Below are 11,838 nucleotides of genomic sequence, written 5' to 3' on the forward strand. Positions count from 1 at the left end.
ATTAAAGAAATCAATATACGGTCTTAAGCAAGCTTCCCGCCAATGGTATTTAAAGTTTAATGATACCATTGTTTCCTTTAGATTTAAGAAAAATATTGTTGATTGGTGTATATATCTGAAGGTTGGTGGGAGCAAGGTTATTTTATTAATTTTGTATGTTAATGATATCTTGCTTGCAATTAACGATCTTGGTCTTCTTCATGAGACTAAGAAATTTCTCTCTAGCAACATTGAAGTGAAAGATATGGGTGAGGTAAGCTATGTGATAGGGATAGAAATATTCCGTAATAGATCACAAGGATTGTTAGGCTTATCTCAAAACATATATCAATAAAGTACTAGAGAGATTTAGGATGGAAAGGTGTTCAACATCACCTATTCTAATTTAGAAAGGAGACAAATTTAGTCTCGCACAATGTTCTAGAAATGATATGGAACAAAAGCAAGCAATTCTGAATGCGTCTGTTGTTGTTGCATCTACCATGAAGGCTGAATTTGTAGCATGTTTTGAGGCTACAATTCAGGCTAATTGTCTTTGGAACTTTATTTTAGGGCTTGTAATTGTCGACAGTATTGCTAAGCCGCTGAAAATGTATTGTGATAACTCCACGGTAGTATTTTTCTAAGAACGACAAGTACTATAAGGGTGCTAAGCATATGGAATTAAAGTACTTTGTCGTGAACGAAAAAGTTCAAAAACAAAGAGTGTCAATAGAACATATTAGCACAAATCTTATGATAGTTGACCCTTTGAATAAGGGATTATCGCCCAAGACATTTACAAAACATGCTGAAAGTATGAGTATTATTGTTATTGATGATCATTAAGTGTAATTTATCTTATGCATTTTAGTGACACTTTGAGCTCATTTATAATATGTTTCTGATTATCTATTCTCTATGTTTGCATGCATATTTGTATTAGAGTAATGTTAACAAGTTTTTTCTTGAATAAAGACATTATGTTGGACCAATTATGTACTCCTAACTAATGATCATATTAAGGAGAAGACTAGTTTGTAGTACGTGGAAGGGACTATGTCGATTAAGTGATTGACAACCACCATGACTCAAATTGGCTCGTATTCTTAATCATGAAATTATGATGTACTCAATGTATATAATAGTTTAGTCATTTTTAATGCACATTATGTTAGTTTAATCTATTTATTTATTTAGTCCATAATGTTTAGTAATGTCACATGAGTCAAATGGGAGAATGTTAGAATTAATGTCTCGTGTGAGGGGCATATGGCTTATGTAGGGAATAATAAATAAATAAATAATAATTAAGGATTAAATTGTAATTGGGTTAAATAGGAGAAGTTTCTAAAAGTAACTGCTACTTGATGGGAGTAGTAATTATAAAAGGGGGTTAATACCTACTAACGTGAAATAAGGTCTCCTTCCTGATAGAAAAGTGTTCTCTCTAATCTATAGCCATCACAAACATAGAGAGACAAAAATAATAATCAAGGGAGTGAAATATTGTTTCTCTCCTCTTTCAAGAAATCAAAGTGCAGCGGAGAGAAGCCTCGTTATGGAGAAAGGTACGCTTTGTTTATCTATCATATATTATTTGTGAGAATCATAGGTTTCAAGATCCTGTTGGTTTTCTATAATTGTTAATCTAGGAAACCCTTAAAAACTTTTACGACACATGGTATGAGATCAACATTGACAGATTTATAGGCAGCCATTACGTGATAACGCAATAAGTGTTTATCATAATTTTGGGATTGTAACATGACCCTAAACCTTTCAGGTGGTTTGGGTGTTTGAAGTGGGGCTTGGGTTACAATAATGGTGCGGCTATGTCTGTCGAATTTGTTAACAATGTGTTTATTTGATTCTTATTGACCGCAATTCATTGTCTCAGAGACGACTTCGAAATACTGCGAGCTGAAATTGATCATTTCCTAAGTTTGTCAGCCCTTGATAGCAAAAGGTTTTGCAGTCTTGAAGTGTGTCTCCTCAACCAACGATGATACCGACAAATATCTTGTGCTAACATGAAATTGATCAACTCAGTCAAATTTGTAGTCATATGTCCCCAATGTTTCCCCCTCATCGAAGCATTGTACCCAATATTTTTTGGGTAACTGATCAAGCCATTCAACTGCACTTGGCTTATTCACACAGATATCCTTAAGATGCCGCCAGTGCATCTCCTTCGTGTATGCGTACCTGGTAAATATTCAATCAATTTAATACATTATGAAATTTGATTTAAAATATAGTTTAACGAAAAAATAAAATATTATAGATTCTCACCAGCCTGCATGAGTGGTTTCTTTAGATGTTTGTAGTTTGAGTTATTGCGAAGGGAATTTTGTGTAAATGTGGCATAGGTAGAAGAAATAGGATGTGTCCTAAAACCATAAGTTACTTGGGTTGTTGTAGACACTTATAATCGAGTGGTGTCTATATGAAATAAGAGAAATATTACTTTGCAAAGTAGCATGCCTTCTTAAATTCTTTAGAAAAAACCCCACGCTCCCTCTTTAACAATGGCATAGGCAATAGAGAAGATATGGTTTATGTTATAGCTATAAATAATATTCCAGTATACTTCCCGTAAAGCCATGTACCATCTACTTTTACGATGGGTTTGCAATATGCAGACCCATTAATGCATGGACCAAATGATGAAAACACATGTTTAAGCATATTTTTACCAGGTACCATTTCTCCCTATTCAAACATGGATTCTATTTAAGCAACAACCACAGTCACGAGAACACAAGATTGCAAAGCTCCCAAAACTTTTGGCAGCTTCGCATATGATTCTTCCCAGTTTCCATGAATCATCTCTAACACTCTTTGCTTTGCTAACTGATGCAATCCTCCCTAGGAAGGGACCAGTCACTAGAGCCATGAGCAAGAGGCTCCAAGAGGATTGGGCTAGAGCTGCTGAAGAAGGCCCTAGGGTTCTCATGAACCTAAGGATAGATTTTTGAGCCCATGGGCCAAGGTTGTATCCACTTATCTTTGTACATATTAGACTGGGATTTCATTATTTTTGGACCTTGTATTTAGGGCTCCATAATGTAGGTAGGGTACCCTAGAAATGTAGGATTTTTCAGCCCTTGTATTTTACGGCACCTAGACTAGTTTTTGTATTAAGGGTAGTTTTGTAATTTCACATGCATTAAGTGAATATTTGATGTGTGTGTTGGGAAATAAATTTAATTGAATTGGGAGAAGCCCAATCCAATTAAATTTTAGAGGGGGAGGTGAGCATTTGCTTGCTAGACCCCATTGCCACATCATATAGTCACACTTTGTGCATGTCCTTCATGCTTTACATGCCTCATGACACCTAAGCACACTTAGTGGAGAATCTTGGACTTGATCTTTGATTAGTGGGCTAAACCATAACTAAAATTCACTAATCATAATTAGTGAAATTTTTGCTCCACAAATTCAATTTCAAATTCAAGTGAAATTTGAATAGAAATTCAAATTTCCCTCCAATTTTATGTGACACTTAGGCTATAAATAGAGGCCATATGTGTGCATTTTTTGGAACTTTGATCATTTAAGAATTACACTTCAAAGTTTAGACCTCATTTGAGGCACAAAATTTTGTGCTCCTTCTCTCCCTCTCCCTCCACTCATCTTCTCCTTCCTTCAAGCTCTTATCCATGGCTTTCTATGGTGGTGAGCTTCTTCTTGACTCATCTTCTACTTGAAGTGGCGTCTCCAATCATATTTCTTCCTTATCCATTCCATTTTCATTCATCTTCAAGAAACAAAGGACTCCATTGATGAAGAAGATCCAAGGCCTACAAGCTCCACAAGGAGCTACATCATGTGGTATCAAGAGCATCTTCGTCTAGGTGATGTTCTTTTGCTTCCTCTATCTTTTAGTTCGGTCAATTCACTTTAATTCTTTATTCTTCATCTTTTTCTCTATGTATATCCTCCATTGTCTTGTGGTTTGGTGCTGTTTAGAGTAGATTCAAAAACAATAAACCAATTAAATATTAGATCTACACTTGTTCTTGCATTTCTATGGTTCAAATTTTATAGATCTACTCTTGAATCATATTTTTGTGTTACTTTTAGGTTCTATCATTTTTCAGTCAAAATATTCTTGTGCTGAACATTTAGATCTAAATTTTCTTCCAAAATATTGATTAAAAAAAACACAAAAATCTAAGTGTAAATCACTTATTCCATGTTGTCTTAGAGTCATGTTTAGTCCTAATAATTGTCACATTATGTTCTAAGTTTGTGTTGAATTTTTATTTTTTTGATTGAATTCTTGATACATTTGTTCAATCCTTAAGCAACATCAACACTACTCTTGATTCCTAAGTTGAAATCGCTGGTGTTGGCAGCTTGAACATACGAACTTGTAAAAATTATTGGGAATTGGTCACTACGAATTTTGAGCTGTAATGTTTACTGAATTTTCTAGATATCATGAGCAAAATTAGAGAAAAAGAACCAAGTTATTTGGATAAAAGTAAAAAATACGAAAAATCACACAAGTTGGCAGGAAAAATTAGTGTCCAGGAACAAAAAGTGAAAGGGAAGTGTGCTTGTTGTTTTGGCTCGAAATTTGTTCTACAATTGGTGCCTATTTTATACCAATCTTAATTATGAAATTTCAATTGAAAATTATTTTGAAAATAAGTGCCAAAACTAGAGGTTTCTTGAGTCTTATTTTTTTAGTTTTTTTTACTCTACTCTAGAGCCATTCTAGGTTTCTCTTTGTGTCCTAGATTACTTTTATGTGCTTTTCATTGCTTTAATTGTTGATTAATCCTTAAAAATGTCTTTTTAAAACTCTATTGCTCTAGCTTTCATTTCATTTTTTTTGTCTTTGGTTATTGCTTGTCTCTTTGTTTCCTTGTTTGTGAGTCCATATAGGGAATTGGATAGGAGGATTGGTGTCATCCCTTGAAGAATTTGAGTCAAGAAGCAAGGGGCCAACCACCTTAAGAGCTATTGGACTAAGAAGCACTCCAAATTGAGTGAATCACCAAATAGAGCAGCACCACCAAAATTGAGGACTATTTTGTAATTCGCAATTTACTTACCTTCATTGCTTTCAAATTTTGTAACAAAAAGGCCTTTCATTGGAAGTGTGTTGGAAGCCTTCAATAGGTTACCAAACTTCCATTTGTGTGTAAAAATTTTTAGGCAATTTTCCCTTAGGATAATGAGTGTTTTGTTGGGAACCTTAAATGTGGTCATCCAAACACTCTTAGGATTCGCCTAGTTTACATTTCTTACACTTTAATTTCTTGCTTGCTTTCATAGCTTATTTTCTTTACCTTTCGTTTTCAAACCGCCTAGATAGCGTGTCTTTTACCAATTAGTTACTACCTTATCTTTCACACCTCTTTTAGTGTTTATTTTGGCTAGTTTCAACCATAGTTTATTTTACCTTTTGTTTTCAAACCCATCAACAAGAAAGAACCACAACTTAGGAACCAACATGAGTCTTCATTCTTCATCTAGTGTTAATGGTGAGGGTTCTACTCCTAAGGACCCCTTGTATAAGATATTAGATGAGTTGAGATCCCTTAAGTTATGGAAAGAAAAACAAGAGAGAAAAGAAAAAGGTAAAAAAAGAGTGGAAGAAATAAGTCAAGATGAAAGAGAGAAAATAAGAGAGGAAGAAAGAAGAAAAATAATGAAAGAAATGGAAAAAGAAAAACATGCCTCCTTTAGTAGTCATAACTTTTGTAAGTGAAGAACTTAGTGATTATTATTGAGGAAGGCATAGGTCACATCCTAGACCTCACTCCCATAAGAGAGAAAAGGAAAGAAAACCTCAAGAGGTTAACATTAACCTCCCATACTTCCATGGGAAGGAAAATGTAGAGGTTTATTTAGATTGGGAAATGAAGGTTGAGCAACTCTTTGGTTGCCATCATACAAGTGAGGAAAGGAAGGTTCTTTTGGCTACCCTTAGCTTCCAAGGGTATGCACTCTATTGGTGGACTTCCCTTGTTAAGGAAAGAAGGATTCATGGGGATCCTCCAATAGAGTATTGGAATGACTTGAAAAGTGCCCTTACGAAGAGGTACATCCCCTCATACTATAAAAGAGAGCTTATGGACAAGCTCCAAAGGCTTAGACAAAGGAGTATGAGTGCTAAATAGTATAGGCAACAAATGGAACTACTCCTTTTGAGAGCTGGGCTTAGGGAGGAGGAAAGAACAAGTATTGCTAGGTTCCTTAGTGGGCTTAATATGGAAGTAAGGGACAAGGTTGAGCTCCTTCCATATAGGGACCTAGATGACCTAGTCCAACTTTGCATAAGGGTAGAGCAATAACTTAAAATGAAGCCTACTTCAAAATCTTATGGCTCTCACTCTTATCCAAAGAAAGACCAAGGTTAAGGCATCTTAGGGGCTGCACCTTCTAAGCCCAAAGATGATAAGGGGAAGACAATAGAAAAGCAACCCCCTAAGGCTAGTATGCAAGAGAAGACTAGCTCTATAAAGTGCTTTAAATGTCTTGGAAGAGGACACATTAACTCTCAATGCCCCACCAAGAAAACCATGATTATGAGAGGCCAAGACATTTATAGTAGCCAAGATGAGGTTACTAGTGAAAGTGAAGAAGCAAAAGGGGAAGAATCTAGTGAAGAAATCTACCCCCAAGAAGAAGGGGACCTTCTAATGGTCAAAAGGCTTCTAGGATGTCAATCTTGTGACTTGACCCAATCTCAAAGAGAGAATATTTTTCACACAAGGTGTAAAAGAATTTATAACACGTGCTCTCTCATTGTAGATAGTGGTTCATGTTGCAAATGTTGCAACACAAGATTAGTCTCTAAGTTGAGCCTTGCTATCACTTCACATCCAAAGCCTTACAAAGTTCAATGGCTCAATGAGCAAGGGGAGATGATAGTCAATCAACAAGTGAAAGTGTCCTTCTCCATTGGAACATATAAGGATGAAGTGATTTGTGATGTAGTTCCTATGGAGGCAGAACACCTTCTCTTAGGTAGGCCATGGCAATATGATAGGAAAATCATCTATAATGGCCTAACTAATGAGATAACTCTCACCCACCTTGGAACAAAGTTTGTGTTGCATCCTCAAACACCTTCATAGGTGGCCAAAGATCAACTAACTATGAAAAATAAGAGGGATGAGGAACAAAAACTAGAAAAAAAAAAAGAAAAAGAAGGATAGTAAGGCCTTGTCTTCAAAGGCCAAGGGGAAGGAAAAAGAGGGAAAAGATTCCTCCAAGAAGATTGTTAAGAAGGAAATTTATTTTGCAACAAAAGGTGATATCAAAAGAGCACTCCTTCTTAAACAATCCTTCTACCTTCTCCTATCAAGGGAAACCTCCCTTAGCACTGCCATAATTCCTACATTTGAGACCTTACCCCCAAAGGTTCAAGAACTCTTACATGAATTTGGTGATATATTTCCCAAAGAGATACCCCCTGGGCTACCTCCTCTTAGGGGAATTGAACACCAAATAACTTAGTCCCAGGAGCAAGCCTTCCTAATAGGCCAGCCTATAGGACTAACCCTCAGGAGACTAAGGAGATAGAGTCTCAGGTTAAGGAATTGTTGGAGAAGGGTTGGGTCCAAGATAGCTTAAGCCCTTGTGTTGTGCCAGTGTTATTGGTGCCCAAAAAGGATGGTAAGTGGAGAATGAGTACAGATTGTAGGGCCATCAACAACATTATTGTAAAGTATAGGCACCCCATTCCTAGACTTGATGAGTTGCATGGTGCCAATATATTTTCAAAAATTGATCTTAAAAGTGGTTATCACCAAATCAAGATGAAAGAGGGTGATGAGTGGAAAACCGCTTTCAAGACCAAGTTTGGTTTGTATGAATGGCTAGTGATGCCTTTTGGGCTCACTAATGCACCAAGCACCTTTATGAGGCTTATGCATCATGTCTTAAGGGATTTCATAGGTAGATTTGTAGTTGTTTATTTTTATGATATTTTAGTGTACAGTAGGAGCCTAGATGATCACTTAGGGCATCTCAGGCAAGTTCTTCAGTCCTTAGGAAAAACACCCTCTATGCAAATATAGAGAAGTGTACCTTTTGTGTAGATAATATATTTTTCTTAGGGTTTGTAGTTGGTAGAAATGGGTTCTAAGTGGACCCTGAGAAAATCAAGGCCATCCAAGAATGGCCCACCCCAAAAAGTATGGGAGATATTAGGAGCTTCCATGGGTTAGCAAGCTTCTATAAAAGGTTCATTCCTAATTTCTCTATAATTGCCTCACCTCTCAATGAGCTGGTAAAGAAGAATGTGTCATTTACTTGGGGTGAAAGACAAGAGCAAGCCTTTGCTTTGCTCAAAGAAAAGCTTACTAAGGCACCCGTTCTAGCTCTTCCTGACTTTTCTAAAACTTTTGAGCTAGAATGTGATGCCTCTAGAGTGGGATTTGGAGCTATATTGTTACAAGGTTGGCACCCTATTGCTTATTTTAGTGAAAAACTTCATGGTGCCACCCTCAACTACCCCACCGATGATAAAGAGCTTTATGCCTTAATAAGAGCCCTCCAAACTTGGGAACATTACCTTGTTTCCAAGGAATTTGTCATTCATAGTGATCATCAATCACTTAAGTACATTAGAGGGCAAAGCAAGTTAAACAAAAGGCATGCAAAATGGGTAGAGTACCTAGAGCAATTTCCATATGTTATAAAATACAAAAAGGGAAAAACAAATATGGCAGCTGATGCCCTCTCTAGGAGACACACATTGTTTTGCTCCCTAGGAGCTCAAATTTTAGGATTTGATAACATTAGGGACTTGTATGCTTTAGATGAACATTTCTCTCCCATTTATGAGAGTTGTGGGCAAAAGGCCCAAGATGGATTCTATTTGGCTGAGGGGTATTTGTTCAAAGAGGAAAAGCTTTGCATACCCCAAGGATCCATCAAGAAATTACTTGTGAAAGAGAGCCATGAGGGTGGGCTCATGGGCCACTTTGGGATAGACAAGACCCTTGTCTTACTCAAAGAAAAGTTTTATTGTCCCCATATGAAGAAAGATATCCATAAGCATTGCACTAGGTGTGTGGCTTGTTTACAAGCCAAGTCTTGGGTGATGCCTCATGGGCTATACACACCCTTACCCATCTCATCTGCACCTTGAGTAGACATTAGTATGGACTTTGTCCTTGGGCTTCCTAAAACCCAAAGAGGTGTAGACTCTATCTTTGTGGTGGTGGATAGGTTTAGCAAGATGGCACACTTTATACCATGCCACAAGGTGGATGATGCTTCCCACATCTCAAAACTCTTTTTTAGGGAAGTTGTGAGACTCCATAGTTTGCCTAGGACCATTGTGTTTGATAGAGATGTTAAGTTCCTTAGCCACTTCTAGAAAACCTTATGGGCTAAGCTAGGAACTAAGCTTCTTTTCTCTACCACTTGTCATCCACAAACTGATGTGCAAATAGAGGTAGTGAATAGGTCTTTATCCACCCTTTAAGGGCTCTTCTGAAAGGCAACCATAAGTCTTGGGATGAGTATCTTCCTTATGTAGAATTTGCCTACAACAGGGGGGGGTTCATAGAACCACCAAGCAATCCCCTTTTGAGGTTGTCTATAGGTTCAATTCCCTAACACCCTTAGACCTTATTCCCCTTCCACTTGACACTTCTTTTATACAAATAGAAAGGGAATCTAGGTCAAAGTTTGTAAATAAGTTGCATGAGAGGGTTAAGAACCAAATAGAGAACCAAAAAAAGGTGTATTCAACTAAAGGCAATAGAAGAAGAAAAGAGCTAGTTCTTAATGTGGGGGACAGGGTTTGGCTCCATCTTAGGAAGGATAGATTCCCTAATAAAAGGAAATCCAAGCTTAGCCCTAGAGGGGATGAACCTTTTCAGGTCTCAGAGAGGATCAATAACAATGCCTAAAGTTTGGACCTCCCAGAAGATATGGAGTCAGCACCACTTTTAACATTTCTGATTTAATTCCTTTTGTAGGTGGAGCTGATATTGAAGAGGAGGAACCAATAGATTTGAGGTCAAATCCTCTTCAAGGGGGAGGGAATGATGCAATCCTCCCTAAGAAGGGACCAGTCACTAGAGCCATGAGCAAGAGGCTCCAAGAGGATCGGGCTAGAGCTACTGAAGAAGGTCCTAGGTTTCTCATGAGCCTGAGGGTAGATTTATGAGCCCATGGACCAAGGTTGGATCCACTTATCTTTGTACATATTAGACTTGGATTTCATTATTTTTTGGCCTTTTATTTAGGGGTCCATAATGTAGGTAGGGTATCCTAGAAATGTAGGCTTTTTTAGCCCTTGTATGTTAGGGCACCTAGACTAGTTTTTGTATTATGGGTAGTTTTGTAATTTCACATGCATTAAGTGAATATTTGATGTGTGTGTTGGGAAATAAATTTAATTGAATTGGGAGAAGCCCAATCAAATTAAATTTTAGAGGGGCAGGTGAGCATTTGCTTGCTACACCCATTGCCACATCATATAGTCACACTTTGTGCATGTCCTTCATGCTTTACATGCCTCATGACACCTAAGCATACTTAGTGGAGAATCTTGGACTTGATCTTGGATTAGTGGGCTGAACCATAACTAAAATTCACTAATCATAATTAGTGAAAATTTGGCTCCACAAATTCAATTTCAAATTCAAGTGAAATTGGAATAGAAATTCAAATTTCCCTCCAATTTTGTGTGACACTTAGGCTATAAATAGAGGCCATGTGTGTGCATTTTTTGGAACTTTGATCATTTGAGAATTACACTTCAAAGTTCTGACCTCATTTGAGGCACAAAATTTCGTGCCCATTCTCTTCCTCTCCCTCCACTCATCTTCTCCTTCCTTCGAGCTCTTATTCATGGTTTTCTATGGTAGTGAGCTTCTTCTTGACTCATCTTCTACTTGAAGTGGTGTCTCCAATCATCTTTCTTCCTTATCCATTCCACTGCCATTCATCTTCAAGAAGCAAAGGACTCCATTGATGAAGAAGATCCAAGGCCTACAAGCTCCACAAGGAGTTACATCACTAACCATGTCTTTTTGTAGGGTGGAGTATAATTCATGAAATTTTTTATCTTTACAACCAACATTTTGATGGAGACTGTTGGGTTTGTTTTGATCTGCGCGCTATAATGCGTTTGTTAAGTTGCCAATGATCCTGTTTGAGCATTGGTGTGAGACAAGTATGATTACCTCTAATACTATTGATAATTCATTTCTTATGCTTCTTTGAATTGCATGCGCTAAGCTCCATGTACAACCATTTTCATGTGATTTACACACGAAGTTTAGCTTTCTCTGGTCAAAATATATTGTTTTGTAGTCAACATGGTTTCTAATGTTGTACTCTTTAACTGTTTGAATATATTGTGCTTTTTCATCGATGGTCATGCCAACCTCGAGTGCATCGGTTGATGGTTGTACATAGTCTTGTTGCTGAACGAAATGGTGGTAATCAATGTATTGTGGTAGGTGGTCAAGGTTCAACTCTACTGGACACCTAGGTTGGTGATATTGCAACAAAGGTGACGTTGTTACGGCAACACCCTCATCATCGCTTTGGTCATTGTTGTGATGAAACAACTCTTGATCCTTATGCTCACTAAAATCATCCATGTTTGCTTCGTGAAATCTTATAATGGAATCTTCATTAGTGATGGAATTTTCATTTGGGTTTGATGTTTGTGTTTGTGTTTGTGTTTGTGGTTGTTGTGATGGGGTGACATAAAATATTGTGATAGATGATAGTTTTGTTGGTCAAATGATGTTTGTTGGGTATCAAAAAATAATCATTTTGGGATAATAATTATGTGTATGAAATATAAAATGTCAAAGGCGTCTTGTGTTTCAAGATTGTTGTATGAAAACACTAGATCAT

Source organism: Glycine max, chromosome 10, assembly GCF_000004515.6.
Source record: "Glycine max cultivar Williams 82 chromosome 10, Glycine_max_v4.0, whole genome shotgun sequence".
NCBI lineage: Eukaryota > Viridiplantae > Streptophyta > Magnoliopsida > Fabales > Fabaceae > Glycine > Glycine max.